General features: G+C 39.2%; 1 protein-coding gene across 6 annotated transcripts in view; it reads left to right on the top strand.

The window, feature by feature from the left end:
* The window catches only part of LOC128885783 (ecdysone-induced protein 78C), a 157229-nt gene that overhangs the window by 30308 nt on the left and 104964 nt on the right, over positions 1-21957 (top strand). The window lies entirely within an intron of this gene.

Below are 21957 nucleotides of genomic sequence, written 5' to 3' on the forward strand. Positions count from 1 at the left end.
TCCTTACGGAATGGTGTAATTGATTCATTCAATTTTATGCTTGTCCATTACGAACACAAAAAACTCGACCACTGCGTGTTATTGTTGGAAACGGGTTTAGATATTGCTGGATTCGTGGGTGTCGAAAGAACAATCTGTGCCATACAGGCTGAACAATGTAATAACTCGATTAGCTTAATTGTTTCCGGTGCTACTGGGCCAATTGAGATTATTTTTTGAGAGTGTATTGGTTCGATAGAATCTACGAACTGATGGCATGTACATTTTTCGTGAATTCGTTGTTTTCGACAAATTACATATTTGTTACGCTAGCTTTTCATGGAGTAATACATTTTGAATATGGAAGTATGAAGATGTAGATAAAATACTTTTAGATGAGATATCTATCACAAGTTTAATAGTTTCTGAGACATTTAGTTGGGTAATAGTAATTGTAGGATATCTCACTTCGTATGTGTTCAGGAGGGTTTGTATTGTTGAGAGTGTTTTTTTAACGGAAATATTTATTTTTTACTACTTAAAAGTATTGTAATTGGAAGCAATGGTCATTTTGATATAAAATCAAACGTACACATATGTGTCAATATCCCTCAAATAATTATAATAATATTCAGGTTTGATATGTAGTTCATTGGTCACAAAGTTTTATAATTTGAGATTGTTGTAGCTGTCGGTCCAGTCTTGCACATACATGTTTTTTTCCATATCACATTTACATTGTTTCACACGAACCCATAACTTCTTACATTATATACCCACTATATCTCGAAGAATTATTATAATAAATTAACACGTTGACTGCTATGGGGGTCACTGGTGACCGGCACTCGATTTGGCTACAGCGCCGTGGTGGTCACCGGTGACTCCAACCACGAAAAATGCATTCAACACCATTGCATAACTCACCTTATCTGCTGTAGAGAAAATTTTAACATAATACACGTCGCAAACATCGCGAACGTGTTAATGTACAGAAGCGTGGTTATGTGCTGCTATTAATCTAGCCAGAAAATTAGGAATTACCGAAACGTTCCTCAATCCTCCGTGCATCTGCAAAGTCTCGTTAAAATCAGTGTTGCACGCGGTCTCCTCGCGAGTTGAACTTTCAATTCAGCGAGGAAAGGGTATAATGCATAACCATTTTGGATACATCGCTGGAAGTTGGTCTAAAAGCTCTTCTTAAGTTCCTAAGCACGGTTCTTCGGTCATATTTCAGCGGCTCGCGAAAGTTCCGCCAGCGCTGAAACTTTTCAGTTGTTCTAATGATATCGTTTCCCGGTTTTGCAATTCCAATTCGCAGCGTGTTTATCCGTTACCATCGCATCGTCGAGCCTCTTCCTAAAGGTTGCGATACGAATTGGAAAAGGTCGTCGAGCGTTTCGCAACGTTCGCAATTGGGCCTGCGATACGTACAATGCTATTGGCGGTACGCCGCGGTATAAATCTATAGCGCTGGCCACCGATTTCTCTTTCGATTGAGTTTTCTTTCCCCGGCCCCATTGTCTGGTAGGAAATATCGGATCGAGAACTGGTTTCTTACATCCACATTGTGAATCCAGCCTCGTTCCAAATCCCCCCCTCGCCTCTACCTCTCTATTTGCAAAGAGTTTGCTGACATTTTACTCGAACGAAGAGCTCGCACGAGTACGACACGTATGTTTCGTCTTCGGATCGCTGTAATGCAGATCTGCCCATCATTTATGTAGAGAAAATGCGATAATTGCGCGATTAGGACGCCGATTGGTAACGTGGAGAATGGAGAATGTTTCTCTTCGCGGAGTATCAGGATTTTTTCAACTATTTTAGCCATGTGTATTTGGAAAATATTCTGGTAATTATAGGTGATTAAAGTAGTTTAGAAAGTTGATTGTACGGGGCTCTGGTAAAAGTTGATTATAAGTAGAGATAGAATTTTTGCTTACTACTGGTTTCTGGATGTGTTTCAACATATTTGTTTCTCTCAGTTTCGTATAAAAATTATTTTTCTTTTGTGAAACGTATTTTAGCTATCCGATTTAGTAATAGTATCATGTACATTTACAGGCGAATTGAAGAAAACGAGCGATATCCGAATCTCCTTCCATAGTATAAATTATTTAAAATGTTGCCACGAGTAATTCCAAATGGATTGATGAGAACGATGGAATAACATTGAGTAAAAATAAAAAGAACACGTTACTGTCACTATTTCAAAGTACATATAATTTTCAGCGTGACTGGAACTACAAAATGAAAGCACTACAAACAAAGTCTCTTCTTATGTTACCTGAACAGAGAATCCTTTTCCACTCAGACAAAATTAAAGGGTGGATCTTCGTTAGTTAGAGACTTTTTTTTCACTCGTGTAATTACTATCTGTTACGAAAGTCTACGGCGTTCTTTTATAAATTATACCATAGAACTTGTCGCAGGGCAAGTGTTTCATACTTTCTGGAACAGTACGTGACCCTGGCACGTAAAGAATCACTTTTTCATCGGTTAGCGTCGAATAGCATCCAGGTCCACTCTGGAGGTCGCCGTTTAAATTATACATTCGTCTAAGTCTAAAAGCTCCACGACGTCGATCTGATGCCAGTTCCCGAAAATCCAACTTTGAATTTCAATCTCGAAGCGGTCAAGGTCTGACGCGCGTGATTCTATTAAGGGCTATGATGTCTCCTTGGGAAACGCGTTAATACAAAGTGTCCCAGCGATCGTAGATTAATCAGAAAGAGAAGATTCATCATCCATAAACGAATCTAAAATAAATTACGGGTATCCATAAGTATTTTTTGTGCTGGATCTGTACATTACATTCAATTTAAATATTTTACCTCGCTTTCTGCTACCTTTTGCCATCTTTCTGGAGAAAGATTGATTCCTCAAAAGAAAAATTCATTCAGAACGTTATTTGTAAATATGTTTACATAATTGTTTTAGGTTAGACAGTGCTATGGATAGTTCAATATATCCTATATATACTATACTATCCTTTTAAAAAAATAATTTTGTTATTGTAATCGTCTTATCCTCATTTATAATACAAACCACCCTAATAAAATACAGTTAATTCACATATCATCTAAATATTTTGAAAGTGTCCTCCCGAAAAGAAGAATTTTCGTCCCGAAGACACAATAAACTTTTATTTTATATATTTCTAAGCTTATTTTATATGGAAAATCAGTTCATTCCTGGCTGCCCGCGATTGTTGAGACACCCTGTGTGCACAGTCCTCTGTCACCAGCCCGGATGACAGCAGGAGAAATATCTTTCCTCGAGAACTTCGCCGGTGTCACGAGCTGTCAATAACTTTCTGGTGCCTGGGAATTTTCCCTAAAAGCCACGAGCTGTCGGTAGTCCGAAGGGATTCGCGGAAAAAGCTTGGCTGCAGGCTGCAGTTTATTTACGCGGACTTTCGTCCTGTGAAATTCGTTCGTTCGCTGGACCAGTCCTTTCAAACAGGTGTGCAGTAACGCACTGCCAGCGTGTCGTGAAACAAAATTGTTGAAAAAGTAAGTTAACGAGAAGATTTTATTTGGAAAATCAATTTATTACACATTTACACATGTAAAATGATGTATTGCACAGTTTCCTGAATATGAACAGACGTTTAAATAATATGAAGAATAAAAATTATGGTTAGAAGGTCGATGAATAATTTAACATAATAAAATGCCGAGTAATGGCGAGTCAATTCAAGACACAGAAATCAAGTTCTGCACTTAATCAAGGCACAAAAATCAATTTCTGCGTCTAATAATTTCAATATAATACAAATCACTTCTAACGTTCCTTCACAATGTTAACTCAACGTTAGTCTTTCCTGATCGTGTCTTAATATAAAGAAAGTTAGGAGCCACTGCGTCAGGCTTTTGAAGCACGCCTCGCAATCGCCCTTCCTCAAAACTTTGAAAGAAACTCCGCCCCCCATGAACGATGAACTTTCGTTCTTCTATGAAAGTCGAGAATTCACTTAATCATCCCGCGAATCGCGGGTCGAAACCAACCTTTTTAATTCCCCCGTCCTGGCGCGATACCCAGAGCAACGGGAATATTTCGAATTTCCTTGGAAGTCAAACGTTGTTGCGAAACTGGCTTTTATTGGTGCTTTCGACGACCACGGGGAACCGGAACGAAGATATTAACGAACGTCTCTTTCGTCGGATATTTTCTCGAGCGTTTTGCCTCTCGGCTAATGAAAGGATCCGCTTTAATTGGTCGAATCAGACCGTGTAATCGGGATCGGCCGAAGAAAGTCAATTACGAGTTGGGAGTACTCCGGCGATATTGTTTTGTCGATTATACGTCAATTTTGTTAACAAGAATTTTTCTTTAACGTTCATTCGGTTCCTTTCGACGTTTTCTCTTAAAGGAAAGTTTCATCTGTGTTTCCAGATGTATCTACAGGTACTTGAATTTTAATTCACGTTTACGTTATTGAAATTTCAATGCCTATTATTTCCATAAAAATGAAGGTATAAATCCTAGCAAAAGAAGACTATGGTCGACGAAAATGGAAAGGTTAAAAGTACAAAATAATGTAACACGTATTGGAAACCACGTAGCCCCCACCAAAATGTTCTCCAATACAAATTATTCGACCAAAAATGAAGATAAACATCATAACAGAAGATCGAGCCACAGTCAAGGAGAATGGCTCCAAGAAAAAAAAAAATAATAAGGATGTAATGTAATTCGTACTAAGAGCCACGCCTATACAAGGAACCAGTTCTGCTATTTTTGCGACGTTACGTAATCCTTTCACCAATACGTTTCAAACAATTCAGTTCGAAAAGCGCGTTTGGTGGTGTACGGTTCGGTCTGGCTCGGACAGTGACACCGCGGTAGGATAGGTGCGTATTCGCAGCAATTTGTCGAAAGGAGAGGCGTCGCTCGAACGTGGAACCGGCGATGACCGTTCGCAGTCATTGGCGTCCAGCTCGTGTCACGTAAATCGTCTTCCTGGAACGAAGGCCACGAGAAAGTTCGTGCCGCTGGTTCAGTGCCACGGTCACGCTACGTGCGTGGCATCGACACCGACGAAAGTAAACTAAATCCAAGAGATTACGCAACCCCGTTTTAAAAGTCACTTAATGTACGTTCGCTGACCTTCTTCTTTCTCAGACTTGTCCCACCTCGACATCGTTTACTTCGAAATACAGCAGATTACCCGAATTAATCGATGGACATGGTCGTTTGGAGAAGAATTTTCGGATGATGGAGTATTTCTATATTTTCTTGGTGTCGATCTTCATATATTAGGTTCTTTCGTTTTATTAGTAAGTGATACAAACACATCATTTTGTGTTTTATTCCTTTTTTTACTGGCTGGACTTACAAGTGACTTTGAAGTTCACTATGAAGTTCGTTTTTAATTATTGAATACCAGCACAAGATTTTTCCTTTTGGAAACTTGTTAGATGCAACTCTATAAGATGATACAAGACCAAAATGGACACCTAGATTTAAAAAACTTTTGAGAAATTTAGTAAAGAAAGGGTTGAGTCACGTTACCGAGTTGTACACGATCTCCATCTTGCCCTATTACCTTCCTCCATCTTTCTGGAAGCAGCAATAAATTTTATGGTTTGCTGGGAAAATTATTTCTAGACCACATTTATAAAAATCTACTTAAAAAAATAACATTAAAATTTGTTTACTTACGTTTCGTTTTCAAGCAACATCGAGCCCTTATCGTATCTTTTTCCTTTAACGACCGTGTAAATTATTACATCCACTGTTACTTAAGAGAACTTCGCTAACATAAATCCTTAATCGATCGATTAGCGATATTTTGTATGAGCTAAATCATGGTGCATGTTAGTCTCATACCTTCTCAAAATAAATTAATGCTACAAAACTGCAAATTTTCAATCTACAATTACAGATTATTACGGTGCGTAAGATATTCAAAGAATTCCTTACAAATGCTCGTCCGTTTAAAGGAATAGGAGAGTTTTGGATAAGCGCCTGGTTATTTTAAAGGATCGGAGACGTTTAGCGCGGTGTCGTGGGTTTTGAATAATCGCCGAGTACTTCCGAGAGTAATATAAGCACCGCGGAGTCGTGTATCGAGTTAACGCGCTTTATTAATATTCATGTAACCAGATACGCGTTTCTTGTCTTCGTATGGCGTTCACCTTTTCGATATCGTTTCCGGATTTTTAGCGTCGACCGGTGTCGCGCTCGCGTAGCCGCCGTCTGTTTTGATATTCCAGTTTCTCAAGTAAAAAGCGATACGACCGCTTTCAAATTTATCACCGACGTAACAGTTCGAACCTGATATAATGTTTCGGTTTAGTGCTAATTATCTCGGTTAAAAAAGCTGGTTTTGCTTGAATTATAGAAGATAAACAGCGATAAATATCGAAGCGATGTTAACGCACAACGACGTGTCTAAAAATAAGTCTGAACACGCATGCTCGTTCTATTAAAAACATTTCCTTTGGTAGTTTTTTAAATAAAAGGAAACGTCGATCTCGAGAGCGTTGGACAATTAAATGTGAGAAGTATGACGGTTGTTGGTTCTTAGATTCTTAAACTATCTGTGGAATACTTATTTTTTCAGAATTATTTTGCTTTACTTTTATTACTTTCGAACAGAAATAATTCGTGGAGGATTGATTATAAAGTGTACAATATTAAGAACAAACTAATAAGAGAAATAAAAGAAGAATTTTAGGAGTAGTCTATTTCAGATTTATTTAGTTATTAATTTAAAGTATTTTCCTTTATTTTTCTGTATTTTATTCGAAGATGTTCGTGATCGAAATAAACTATCAATTTTAAGCCAAAATAATCCCCAGAAATGATTATTTCCATTCTTTCTTTCCACAAAAAATACTAGCATTAGACTCTGCAATAAACAGTTAATTCATTTCTACACCCTGCCAGGTGAACCCAAATGATATAATTTTACCTACCAACTTATGCAACGAAAGTGAAAGGTGATTCTTGGAATTACAAGAATATTACGTGTGCACCACTTATAGTACAAAAGTACTAACATTGATAATAATTAGCGAAATGCATTCATCGTAAGAACTCGCTATCCTTTCACATTATTTTCTTAATTGGATTGTTTCAAGAGTGAAAACGATACGTTGAACAAATTTATATACGCAGACAGTCTATGGTAAATTAACGTAATCGCAATTATTTAACGCGAGCAGAAACAATTAATTTAATACGTTATTTCAGTTCTACCACTGTAATTGAATATAATTTTCATTTATCGTCTGTTATCGCAAAAGAATTGTACTTTCCGTTACACGTTGCACATTGTCTAATTTTACGGGCTTCCGAAGCTTTGTTTGAATTTCTGATACAGTTGGCGCACGCTTATTGTTTGTCATTCGAGTGTCAAATACAATTGGAAGTCTCGAATTTCATTTATTCGCGATTATTCGATAATCCCATTCCGGCACGCGGGTTAACTAACGAAATTACGGCGCTGCTATAAATTGGCCGCGTGCACTGACACGGCGTGTACTTCTGTTTGTATTCGTGCCATAAACGGTGGCAGAGTGTTATTTCCATTTGGTTGTATAATTGGTAGCCGTTGTGTAATTATTTAACCATCGTGTGATCAATGGCGAGGATCATACGAATTACAGTGTTTGCTTCGTATAAGGAGAGAAACAGCCCGTGAATGGTTGCGCTATCGACATAATTAAAGATCATCGTGGAAACGGTATGTATTTGGAGCAGTCCGAGTTTCGTGCGGCAGAATTCTACCCTTTCATTGCCAAATTATTTACAATTTAGAAGAATACAAATTGTTTCTATTGTTGAGTATATAAAATGATCGATTGTAGCTTAATCCTTTCATTCCGAAATTACTCAAAAATTACAACGCGAATCGTTTTTTATATTCTCGTGCATATCAGGTAACGGATTATTGATTGTAGTTTAATTCTTTCCAAAATTATTTCGATTACATCTTCTCTGTTCTTTCTTCGCAGATACTTTCACATAGCTCAATATTTTTGTACACTAATTTACATCATATTTTATTTTTATATTACCTACATTCCCTAGAATTGTACACACTGGACTTTAAATCAACAATTTTTCAATGCTGAGAGGAACTACAAGAGATTAATATTGTTTTTAACTAATTATTCGATACCCAGCAGCAATTCGCAGCATTATTTCATAAAATATGTTTCTAAATGTCGTTTAGTATTTTAAATAAAATAAAGCTTGGCCATGGTGCTAGAACTCTTTAAAGTTCGCAATATCATATGAAATCATTTCGGTGTTCGCGGTTCATCTACAATTGCCAGTAAATGGAAAATGTGTGTATTGAAATTGACACTCGCGATATTCTGGCTCTAGATAGATGTGTATTCAAATGGATACACACGGCGATCAACGTTTTAATCAAAAAGAAAGTTTCTATATGTAATGAAAAAGTTGATGATCACGCGACACCAGAATTTAATCCATCAACACTCGAATGTCGCAGCCAACGTTTAATCTTGTTTCAACAGTCACTAGCTCGCGAAAATAAAAGATTTAATAATGCATCACCCGTAGACGAGCAATTACTTTAATTAACAGAATGAAGTTAAATTCAGATAGCGATGCGACGAGAACCGTGCAACTGAACTTACTGGGTCAGTCTCGTTTCATCTTGGCGAGCCTGATTCGATAGAAACGCCAGTAACATGGCCGGTCATTTGTTTATTATATTATAACAGAAAGGATAATATTAATTTCTAAGGGATACGATTCTTTATTTACGTAAACACTCCCAAAGGAAACAGGTGAGTGCAAATCGTGAAAGAAACTAGTGCTTCGGCTCTAAGTAAACAAGAATTCGTTCCGTTGGCGCCCCCTTCGCAGGTATCTAACCCGCGGTACGTACCTGGCGCAGGTACGAAGAGAGGAGTCAGGGTAGAGCGCGGATATTAACACGAGGAAATATTCTGTGCACCGGCAAAAAGTGACGTGGTATTCCATTATACTCGTCGGCACGATGCAAAACCGGTCGAAATGATTGGATTTTTATCTCTCATCTCGCTCGCTACCGCGTTCTCTGTCTCTGTCCCTGCAACGCCGAGGAGCACCGACGATCCGTCGTTTCTTTCTGTCGCGGCGCGACCGACGAGGAGTCGCACGGCACTGGAGGGAGACGCGCGATACGCTCACACGAGCGCGAATCGCGCGTGGAGACGCATGTGCGTACGCGAATGTGTGCGCTGTTACCGTGTGACTCATCCAGGTACATTGCACCCGGTACGTGTCCGGTACAAGCACGAGTCGGTGCGCTCGACGAGCAACCGCGTCCAATATTTCCCGACTTTTCATCGCGGCATTGTGGTTTCCAATGGTCGTTTCCGCGTTGACGATGTTCTCGCCCCAGACGAATCGCGTTAGCCGAGAATTTATCGCGTCTCTCACCTCCGGGGTCCAATCACTGCTGACGGTGGTGTCGATGGAATCTTAAAATTACTTATTTTTGTTTATTTTTCGAATGGAATGAACGCTGCAGTACGGTAACAGGACTGGCGCCGCGGCAAAGTGGAGAAGGTCAATGGGGGAAGCGAGAGAAAAGGAAAAGGTGTGCATTTCCGTCCTGGACCTGCTAGTGGACTCATTCGTAATAAGGCTACCTTGCAAGGCCTTGTCCTAGACGCTGGGATATTCGAAGGTTTTTAAAGTGAAGCTTTTTTGCATACCAAGTTTCATCCAAATTCAGTCACTTTTCGCTGTTCGATCTCCCATATTGAATACGCCATTTTGAAGTTCTAAATTCTACGATCAGATTCATAATCAGCGACCCTAGAAACCTATGTATACCAAGTTTCATCCAAATCGAATCACAATTCGCATTTTGATCCGCTAGATCGGATCCGCCATGTTGAATTTCTAGATTTTGAGTTCAAATTTCGCATAACTCGGTGTAGAATTGTCCGATTTGATTCTAACAAAATGCAAATTAAAGGGTGGAATTTTTACTATATAATAGATAGTTATTATCATCGTTAGATACTCATAAAGAATTGTTTTTTTTATCAAAATGAATATAACACTTAAGTGTCATAACTCGGCGTAGAATCGTCCGATTTTATTCTAACAAAATGCAAATCAAAGGGTGGAATTTTTACTATATAATAGATAGTTATTATCATCGTTAGATACTCATAAACAATTGTTTTATTTATCACTGTACCAGAAATATGATTCTGGTGTAGTAGTTGACGTGATGGTAGTTACCTTGCGGTTCCAAGCATTAAATATTAGTACGAAGGGCACCATAGCGTGCTGTAATAAAGGTACATAAACTGCACAATAATAATACAATGTTTAACAAAATCCAAGCCAACGACAAAAGTAAACAATGACTCACGATAAAAGAAGATCACTTAAAAATGTAATAGTCCACTAATCAGCCACTGTGCGCAGGTTTTATTCGTCATCTATCATTCGAATGAAATAGTTTCCATCTCCGTCTGCGGACATGCGTTGATTTAGCCCTGGTCGCGGTCCTATCGGCCTTGTCATTTCGTCCATCCGCGCGAACAGAGAAAACGAAGCCACCGAGAGAGCGGTTGACTCGACTCGGAGCGTTGGCGCGTTGGAAATCGCGTGCGAATTATTAAGAGTCGCCGAGGCGTGTGGTAAATACTCCTCGATCCGTCCTTCTCGCTCCACCTTTAACTTCGCAGACCTCCATCGAGCTGTGTCTTCTTCCCTCCACATTTTCGTTTCTTCCACCTCGTTCTTTCCCATTCGTCTTCCGTGGCTTGCATCTTCGTTTGCGCATTCGTGTCTCTCTCCATCGCGGCACTGTTGGCTCTTGTCTTTCTCCATTGCACTTTCTCGTTTCAACGTCCACGCAGATTCTCGTCGTTCCTCGTTGCACCTCAAGAGCAATGAACTCTCGGTAGGGTATATCATCAGTGAAGTGATGCTACCAGTGCGCGCGCGTGCGTGCCAGCGCGTGTGCTCATGTTGGGTACCAACACACGCCGTTCGATTCCATCGCACCTTTCCTCTTCCTTTCTTTATCGCTGCGCACGGGGATGGGCAAAATTCTCATCCGGGTAACTAAATTTCGAGCAACGAATGGGAAGATGTACGAATTATGTACGACTGGGCCATCAGGTGCGATAATCAATGTATGTAAGTACCCAAATCAAACGAAATATGTAAAAATATATGTATAAACGAATTTGGGGATTAGATCCGTGATTGATACGAAGATATAGAGCCACGTGTGTAGAAGATATGTTTCGGGAATGTTTAATGCTTGATGTTAGGATTCCGGATGAGGGTACCTTTCGAAAGCGCAATTATTGATAATCTGCAAATAGTAGATGTGGTAGCTCATGCTTGTTATTGTGTTAACCATAAAGAAATCTGCCACTATTTTAAATGTATAATTCTTTATGTAATTAATGTGTTTCTTGAAGAGGACCTAACCCAGGTCTATGTATCCATTTTGTTAAAAGATAAATAACTCTTGATCCATTATTCATCTAATACCAGATTACAATATGAATTATACAATTGAATTGTGGTTTACGAATTGAGACTTATAGGAACAGAATGATCAGTGTTTGGAGACTACGAAATGGAGATCACGAATAACAGAGGGTTCGAATGATAGAGAATTCGGGTAATGTGGGTCTGGTGGATCTCCTGTACTCGTTTAAAATTTTGCCTGGCTGTGGCTGCGTGCACGTCGAATGGAACGAGATCGCGAGATATGGGACGGGTCCTAAGATCAGTGCTCGCGCAGTTGAATCAGGCACGTGTAGAGTGCATACGTCGACCCGAGGCTCGCCGCGATGCATCTCGGTTCTGTTGTCATGAAACGATTGACCTTCCGGGTACATTTTAACGAGATACCCCGCGCGGTAATAATAGCTGCAGCAGAGGCTTTCGCGGCTCGTAATTGAAAAGGGAATTTTATTCGTTGCCTCGATATTACACCGCGTGGCAATTTCCTCGCGAGCGGCTTCGCTCGCAAGTCGCTTGCCAGGAAACCAGGATTCGCTCGTTGCTTTGTTCAGTGATACCTTGAACTCGCAAGAATTACCTTCAAAGTTTCACCCTCTCTTCAATTCGAGGAAGTCTTGCAGGTGCAGTCTAGAGTGGTGAGAACATTGAGAATATGTCTCTTTTCTTAGTTTTAGTAACGCAAGTTTTTATTCTGAGACTATTTCGGAAATTTTTGCCTCTTAATGTAGTCTCGACAATTATTAGAGATGTGCAAGGACATTTTTTAATAGTTGGAAAGCTAATTTGTGTCTGTGATACTTGACAGAAAATTATTGAATGGGACTGTAGTATTTGGTTGTCCCATATGTTTCTTTTGTTTTCGGAATCAAATTGTTGAATATGATTTTCTGGTGTCCATGATGGCGTCCACCCTTAAGACTTAAGTAACGACTAATGGCGGCTTAAATTGCAGCAGAGAATTTCTCAAAGGAGGAGGGAGAATCAGATCGGTGTCGGGTAGTGTAACGCCATTGAACTGCCTACTATGTGGCACGAAGTGGTCGTGCAACGGTAAAATTAAGGGAAATTGATTAAGATCGGTCGTTTCAAGTGTATCTGATCGAACTTGTGCACTCTAACTTCCTGATGCAGGAGCAGCATACGTTTAACGCGAATTCTGCCGCGTCCACGTCGAATTATAGCGTAACATAAGCGCAATGTATACTATGTTAATTCGTGCAAAATTAATCTAAATTATTTGCTCTGCTGTGGTTGTATCGTAAAAGCGAGTTTTGTTGGTTCATCGAGCATCGAAAGTGATGGCACGCTAGACTCACTGGAGGACTCGTCAGTATTTCTATTTATTGAATAAACGAAGTTCAATTATCTTGGGGATACTATGTTTATAAAATTCATACCTGATTTTCTAAAATTAAATTTAAAAATATATCGATGTAACTTTTGTTGAAAAGTACATTATGCAATGATAACATACATACAGCCAAATATTAAAGCAAATTGCGAGTGTACAATTCGATTTGAAAGTCCGGACTAAAAATTGAAATTTGGGGCATTTAAGGGTTAAATCTAATCAACTCAACAGTCTCATAAACAAGCCAAATATCTGACCACAATAGCCTCTTTCCGTAATATCACGTTACTTTACAATGAAATTAAAGTATCGTACACACTCCCTTATTACGTTTCGTTTAATTATTTAACGCGAAGATATAAGTTCACAGGGTTAATCGCAAATACAAATTATATTATTCATGCGGTATCTACGCATAAAGGAAATTCGCACCGAATTCCAGGGCGTTGAAACAGTAATATTTAAACAGGGGTTCGTCTGTTTATGTAGAATCTAAGGTACCCTCTCGAGCGCGGGCATTCTTCCCGCAATGGGATCGTTATTCGCGAGATAGAAGGCTCCACCGCGATTACCGCGAAGCAAATTCGTTGCATCAACGAAACTCGTTCGGCTCAGAAATAAGCACATCGTAATTGCGCGTGCAATTCCAGCATGTGTGCGTTACATCATGCATATTACGTGTCGTCCACCGTCAAACGCGTATGCATACGCGTTCATCGACGCGTTAAACGCACACGAAGAGTGATTATTTCCTTTCTTGCTGACCTGCTGTAGTCCTGGCTGTTGTACAATTGTTTTTGTTCGTACGTGCGTGCACGTACACGTTAAGGTATCCACACACGGTTAATACACTTGGACAAAGTAAACATTGTATTTGTAATTGTTTGTTCTGTTTCTGATAACTTTTTAACAAATGAAGAAAATATTTAAGAATCTCTTATTGGAGGAAATGTGTTGTATACTTGTGTTATATACAGGGTGTCCCATGTTATTTGAAGTTTGCTCAGAAACGCTTTATTACAAAGTTATAAATAAATAATAAGGTTGGAATCGGTGACGGTGGATTTTACTTTACTGGAGATTGAAAGGTCGATCGTGTTTCTTTAATATGATTTGATGGTAGTGCATCTTTGTTCGAAATAAGGCCAAAACATTATACCAAAGGTTCATTCCCTTTCTTATCTCCATTTCAAGTAATCAAACTGCTCTCAACATTGATTTTCACTAAGGTCCCATTGCCAAAGATATGATTGGGCGAAACGATTGAGTGGTCCTCTCTCGAATTGGCAAAATCTGATATGTCAAGTTGATAAACTACCTTCTAAACAAATTTTCTCTCCCAAAAAATTAACAATAATTTCTAACGATAGAGCAGTCGAGCAAACACGGTAACTGCAATTCTAACTAAATGCATGTTTCATTGACTATTATTGTTACAACAATAATGATCGTGTTTGGGTACCTTTAGGCAGTTCCCAGCGTCCCTACGTTCGCATTGGACATGACCACGCTCACTGGGAGCATGCGAGAAACGAGAGAGAGATAAATGCGCGTGTATGTGTCCACTGTGAGCAAATGCTAATAATATTCACTTCCTGTAACTCGGTTATATTAAATCACAGCAACCTCTCCCGCTTTTCTGCGTTATTACCGTTTTCCTCCACGCATTGCCATTTACCTTCTGCTGGCAGCGCACGCGCTGTTCCAACACAGGTTCGCGTTCAGCCGGCCGCCGAGTGAAAAGGTAAAAGAAACCACGTTTCCTATACGCGTCCTTTTCCTCCTCGCTACGCTACCCGTTGCTTTTCGTTGCACTAGCTATCGCCGATTGGGTTTTACGAATTTTATTACCACGCCGTTTCGCTCGACATAGTTACTGCTGGGAATGCGGCAGATAATGAAGCAATTTGTGAAAATAATGGCTCGTGTTTTCGTGTTCGGTGAAAGCATGATAAAAAAAAAAAAAAAAAATAGGGAAATACCTGCGCCAAATAGGGCGGTAATTCTTGTTTCGCGTTGCAGCGAGTCCACGAGCCACGTGGATTCGTTGATACGTGTAGCTCTTGTGTCCTTATAAGTATTTTCTACTCGTGTATGTGTTCGTGTGTACATTAAATGAAAAATTGTCTAAAATTAAAAGCTTGGCGAAAAGCTATTTCGAAACATAATGGGTACTTTTCTGTAGTTGAATATGAAATGAAAATATCTAATCAAAAATTAGACATACTTAACTTATTTATTATGAGCGGTTATACTTCCTCCTCGATACTTAAAAATTCCAAAAATGTAAACCCTCTGGAATCGTAACTTAACCCAGTACAACGTGTATTTTGCGCTCGGGAATCTACGTAAGTAAATACATCTCGCTTCTTCCATTAGAATTTATCATTCTTGCACATGGATTGAAAACTATTCAAATTCGCGCAGCGCGAAGAGCTAACCGAGCGGAAGATTTACTGTACATTGCAGCTTCACTCGAAGTGGATACCCGTTTACATTTTACTTATCTCGCGCTCAGTATCTATACAATTACCATTCGCAAGCAACACCAAACGCATCGCACACTTATCAGAATTTTTCAAGTAAAGTTAACCAGAAGCGACTATCACGATCGTCGGTTAGCCGCTTTCGAGATACTAGCCACTATCCCAAAACGAGCAAACCGAATCAGACTTTTTCATCTCGATTCCCATTAGCATTTCCGGGCGATCTGGTTTCGCATACCGGTCCACCATCGACGCTCAACTTCATTTCTCGTCCCGTGCGAATTCGATAACGTCCTGCCAGAGGTGGGCAGAATTTTATTCGAGTAGTCGACGAAGAACAGATATACCATACCGTGATTTATTCGTCTACGTTTACTCGATCGATTCGTATGAACTTCCATTTGTTCGACGGGAGATGCAATTTCATTTGTGCGCATACAGGAATTAAATTTGGGACGATCAGTAGCGAATTTAGCGACTTCTCCTTTTAGCGATTTTCTCCGTTACCTTCTGTTTCTGTGTACATCAATGTTTTATCATCATTTATATATTTCTACATCATGAATTTATATTTTCTTTAACCTGAAGAGGGATTCAAACCATAGCAACAAGATTTTAATAACAAATCGAATAATTGTTTAAATTCCTACCCCAAAACTACCCCTACCTTTTCCACCCCATTACCATTATTTATATATGTATTTCTACATCATGAATTTATATATTCTTTAACCTGAAGAGGGATTCAAACCATAGCAACAAGATTTTAATAACAAATCGAATAATTGTTTAAATTCCTACCCCAAAACTACCCCTACCTTTTCCACCCCAAAACAGATCGTGGTCATGTTTCTCAAAAATCTACAATTAGTTTCCAGTCCATCTAATTAACTCGTTCCAGTAAAAAGCAGCGAATCCTTCACTCGTTGTTTGAAATTTGCATCTGGATAAGAATTTGCCCAGCTCTGGGTCTGGCACTAATTCTTTCGCCGGCAGCCTCGCCCTCCTTTTCGCGTACGCGAACTCCTTGCCACGGCTGGCCGTGGCTGTGTGCGCACGTATGTACACGGTACACGTAGCTAGCGGTAAGGACGCAGGCCTTGACCATGAATACGAGTTGGTGGATTGCATAACTATAGTTATGTGCAGTGGCTCGGCGGTGGCTCTCCCCTGCGACTGTAAAACGTGCCGTGCCACGCACACACCTACTCCCCTTCGCTTGTAAAACGTGCCGTGCCATGCACACACCTATTCCACTCGCGTGTGCGTTCGCGCGCACACGTGGGTCGATCGGCTGGCGAGTTCTTTCGCACATGCACAGTGTGACCGTATAGTTCCCCGAACAAATTTAAGAAACTGCGCTCGATCGATACGATATTTTGTTCAAACGAAATCGTAACCACTTCGCTCGCCTTTGCAAAATTATCAGGCAAATCGACGTGCGCTGTCGATCAGTACCGAGCAAAAGTTTTAGATCGCTTGCGGAACATTTCGATTTCTATCGACGAAGAAAGAGTACAAATTTTTATTCAATTTATGTAGCTTATTTTACCAATATTATTGTTCGGTGTATAATCTGAAATTTGATAGAAACATTAGGTTTCAATAAAAAGTTTCTTCCTTGACTCTTAGATGTCAATGTTGCAACAGTAATTGAGCAAAATGAATAAAATATTGTGTATGTATTACTTATTAACGAAATGGAAGAAACTTCTGGGACAACTTAATTGTATGAATTCAAAACAGAATTTAATATCTAATACTCCTCTTACTTTCCTAACAATGCTGACAATTCTTGAATAACTTTTACATGATTCTTTTATTACTTCACTCAAATTTCATTTTAATCATGTACGATAAGTTTCTAAATAAAATGACTTTAATTACAACCAATTCGCACCACGTACCTGTCCCCATGCATATAGCCAACAGTGTCATTTATAGAGTGAACCAACTGAATGTAACGAGTCATTACTCTATTACCAGTACTATCAAGGAAAGAAGATGGATGCCCCTGTTATAGGACAGTGCACGGTACCAAAAATCTACATCCCGTCTAATCTAAGTTCCATTGCGAATGGGATTAGCTCGCCTCGATCTCCTCGAGGACATTATGGCCACAGTGTGTAGACGAGGTCTGCGTGCACACGAAACGATGCGTGTTCTGTTGCACGCAACAGAAAACGAGAGGCGTGCGCGCGAGTGTGGCGGATACGGTGTCGAGGTGCAGTGCACTCGTCGCACGTGAGTGCGCAAGTATGGTGCGCGCGAGCAGACGCACTTCGTTCCCTCTGTACGCGTACACGCGGTGTTGCGTATACGCAGACGTAAGACTGCGACCTTGCCTTTAAGCTTCAAACAGCTGTTCGAGGCGGTGTTTTGAGCCTTCGTGAAATGGAACACGATGGAAACGCTTAAGAGGGTGAGGGGTACACGCTGAGGAGGACGTATTCCGTGGCCTTCCGGTTCGCGTTCGCAGGAGGACGTTTGGAGGAAGCCAGTCACAATTTCATGGTAAATTTACGCGGACCACTTCGGACGTGTCGAGACATTGATTTTTCGCGATTGTGGATCCAGACGAGGATTAACCCCTTCCACGTTGGAAATAATTTAACAAACTTCTTTGAAAGATTTATTAAAGATTGAAAGATTGAAAGATTTACAGGTTTGGAAGAAACTTGCCACAGAGTTTAACTTCTTAGAGCAATGGAAAATTATATTGATCACATTCGAAGAAAATATTTGTTCAATTATAATATTTCTTGACGTTCCTTGTTTGGGAGCTCTTCAGGGACGCAGTTTTAAAGTAATTAATTATTTATATTACTCGCGTAAGCCTGACCAATTATATTATAGACAAATTAAAATCTTTTACTTTCTGTATTAAATATTTCTTTCTGTATTTAATTTGGAATTAATCGTTACTTCACCCTCCTAACATTTCTATTTTTAGAAATAACTCCAACTGTGATGAATCTATTTTCAGAAATAACTTTAATTTCTATGGACCCATTTTCAGAAATAATTTAAATTGTAGAATACTCAGTTTCAGAAATAACTTCAACTTCGTTGAGGTACTTCCGAATATAAATTCCGTATTGAACTCTACCTGTATTAACTTTTAATATTTAAATTTCTCGAGTAATCGCTGTCCATGTTCTCGTATGTAGTTTATTTATAACCGACGAAGTCTAAAAGTAAGCTCGAAACGTATTCATAAACGATATACATCGATATTCTTGTTCAATTTATCTTCGTTAATGTGTTGTGCAATTCCACAAGAATTATCTTCGATCTTCTAAAAAATATTAGTTTCAATTACCGAGACACATCCGAGCACGCGAAGCATCTCAGAACTGTTGCATAAATTACGGCGCCGATGACACGTAGAAATATCGAGATAATTATTGCGATTCTGTAACGTCTGAAAGTGTCTCGTCATCTGTCACGATGATGGATGGAGAGTTACTCGATGGAATCTAATGATCCGTGGCGGAGGCGCGCCAATTCGCGCTGGGCTTACAGGTATTCGCGAAAATGAGAAAATAAGTGCAGAGAAGGACGACGACGGAAGGAGTTGAAAGTACTTAGAGTAACGTGAAAAGGTAGAAGGTCGCATTCAGCTGGAGGTATTCGAAATGAATGGCGCTCTTCATCAGCGCGTCGGAGATGTCATACGTCACTCCCTTGTTAAAGACTTGTCGAGTATGCGAACTGAGAGCTGCTTTCTCGCTGCGATGTTGCTTAATAAATACTTGTCGATATTCTATCGATATTCCGCTGCACCTACCGAGTACTTGTTGAGCACTTGTACTGCGCGAGAAATCATCTGGGATTTTTTGAATTCAAAAGTAAAAGTGGGAGAGAGTGGAAGAGAGTGTTAAATCAGTTTAATAATATATATTGTTATTTCTTTTTAATGTCGCATCTTTCACCTGGATTTCTTCTATTTATATTTCATTTAGGATTCAGCTTATCTAAATCCTTTTTAGTCTTTACATTTGACATAAATCATTTATGGACTATTCATTTTTATTAAAGTAAATTTTAAGTAGATACAGAGAATGCTGACACATTTTTATGATATAAATACTATGTATTTCATTTACGATTCTTTTATAAGTTTACAGACTAAAAATATGTAAAATTAACATAACAATACGAAACTAATTATTACAAAAATTTATTCAAAAGTTACCTAAAATTAATACACGAAGGGACATTTAATAATTCAATTTTGGAACAGTAATTCGTCTGAATGTTAATTTAGTCAACTGTAACAGACATTCTGTAACAACGTGTCGAAACGTAAATAAATAATAGTTTGTTTGAGACAGGAAACTCATCACTCATTAATTAGTATACAAGCCTGTCTATGAATATCTGTCAGCCGAGTCTCACGGTCGGTTTCTCGAAAGAAATGTCGGGGAAGAGTCGTCCCTCGTTTTCTGCCAGTCGTCGTGAGTTATCGGTGGTACCACCCACCGGCCCTGATTTTCCACCCACCTGAACGCACCTTGGACCTGCCCCCGCATAAATTCACTCTCTCCCTGATTGTTATCTACAGGATGTTACAGGCCGAAGTTGTGCAGGCCGAACGTGTAGTACCCCGAGCGAAAGAGAAAGTCGCCTGGAATTAAGACGTCCCTGTTAAGAAAGATGTACAAGCAATTATTTTTCACTTAACGCTCGATTAATATTAATTTGCCGCCTGGCCTTTTAACGGTAACCAGCTGCTTTCATTAGGTGCCTTGACGATCGATTCGTTCGATTGGTAGCCATTAACGGAGCCTCTCGACATTTTTCATCAAAATTAAATTCCTGTGGTTATAAATACTCCTCTCTTTAATTGGTTTGGTCTTAACTGATTTCGGTCATTTTTGCTGAATTTAAAGGCACTTTGATGATATTAAGTAGAAAGAAAGACTACACTACAATCCCATACCTTGAAATCATGTGTAGCTCAGTCTTTGATTTATTTTTTATTTTTTGTACTGTACCGTGATTCACAGATCTATAATTAAAAATTGTAAGACACGAAGCTTTCTAGGTAGGCCTTTTCTCTAACTCGATTTTCCCTTTCTGTTTCAGGTGAGTCCCGAAAACTTAACATAGACGAATCTACGGCTAATAATTTCCAGACCTCAGCACAGGTACTTATCATAATTACTCATTGTTACAAACAAACTTTCTCACGTCTACATCAAAATTCCCAAAACATCTTTACTTTATACTAACTTTTCTACCATGCACTTTTCATAATTAGAACTAGAATGTAAATAAAGACCAAGAATATTGACTTGTGATAAAAGTAAATGCCTAACAAACAAAAGTTGAAAAATTAGGCAATTATCTTGAAATACACGATGATATAAAAATTCCGCGAAACAAAGTGCATGTGGCCATCGAGTATATCGATTAGGTGGAAAGCTTCCTCCTCTTTTCAACGATCTGATGTCCGTTGGCTTCCATAGGACGTCTAATCACACCAGAACTGTCCACAATTAATGTCCGACGCGAAACGACAAAAGCAGCCAGCGTAGAAATTGCAAACACTTCGAAATAGCCGGGCGTTATATAATTCATGCTATCGTCGACCCCGGCTGATTTTCCACCTGCACGCACTCGGTTCGAGCCGGCGCACATAAATTTGCCCCACCCTGTCTCACGATGATTATCAACGGGAAGTTATTCGACGCAGTTTCACCTACGAGCAGTCGCGATTCTTCGTCGCAGAGAAATCCTGTGATTTTTAACCGAATCCGTAAACAATTTTTTGGAAACTGCAGTTCCTAAGAGAAAGTATAAAACAATCACTCCTTCTTCGATGAAATGAATGAAAAACAAAACTTCAGTCGCCGTTTTAATAATTTTGTTTCAATTTCTCTTTTCACGGATTCAGCACAAAATTTAAGGTTTCTCGAACAACCATCTGTAAGGAAATTTGGATATTTCTATTTTTAAAAATCGGGTTATCGCAAAAGTAACAGGACTTTTTATAATGGATAAAGTCATTCTTAGGAATTATGAAATGAAGTAAAAAGAAATTTCTTCAGGTTCATTTGGTCTCCAGTTCTCTTCTCGTTCTTCTTCCTGTCTATTTTTGTATGATATAAATTCTTCGTCACTGTTTTTATTACTAGAGTTGCTGATGCGAATATAAATAAATACAAATATCTCTTACTTTCTCAGATACATATAAAGATTGTATAAAAGAAAAAGAAATGATTACCATACAGACTTTTGTATAGATAATTTTTCCCATCTGTCTATTAATAGTTCGTGATCGATTTGGCATGCGCCAACACGTGACTACAAAATCTATTACCTGATAGATTCATCTTCTATTCCTTATCGGAGATCTTCGCAGAGATCATCACAAAGATCGTTAACTCTATCTCTGTTTTAATTGTTCGCGATCAATTTGGCGTAGATTGTTCCATGCGTCAATGCTACCAACGCTCTTACTATTCACAATTCCCGTTTTAATTGAAATCCACCGACTACAGAGCTAACAACTCGATAGATTCGTCATCCGGAGACTCTAGCGTAGATTATTTTACCGATCTCTGTTTTGATCGTTCGATTCGTCGGTGGATCGAGGGATCGGGACGGGGAAAGGTGGACTGTCCGCGACGATGGCCGCGAGAAGTTGGTTCTGTT

The sequence above is a fragment of the Hylaeus anthracinus genome, unplaced genomic scaffold (assembly GCF_026225885.1).
Source record: "Hylaeus anthracinus isolate JK02 unplaced genomic scaffold, UHH_iyHylAnth1.0_haploid 11981, whole genome shotgun sequence".
In the NCBI taxonomy this organism is placed as follows: Eukaryota; Metazoa; Arthropoda; class Insecta; order Hymenoptera; family Colletidae; genus Hylaeus; species Hylaeus anthracinus.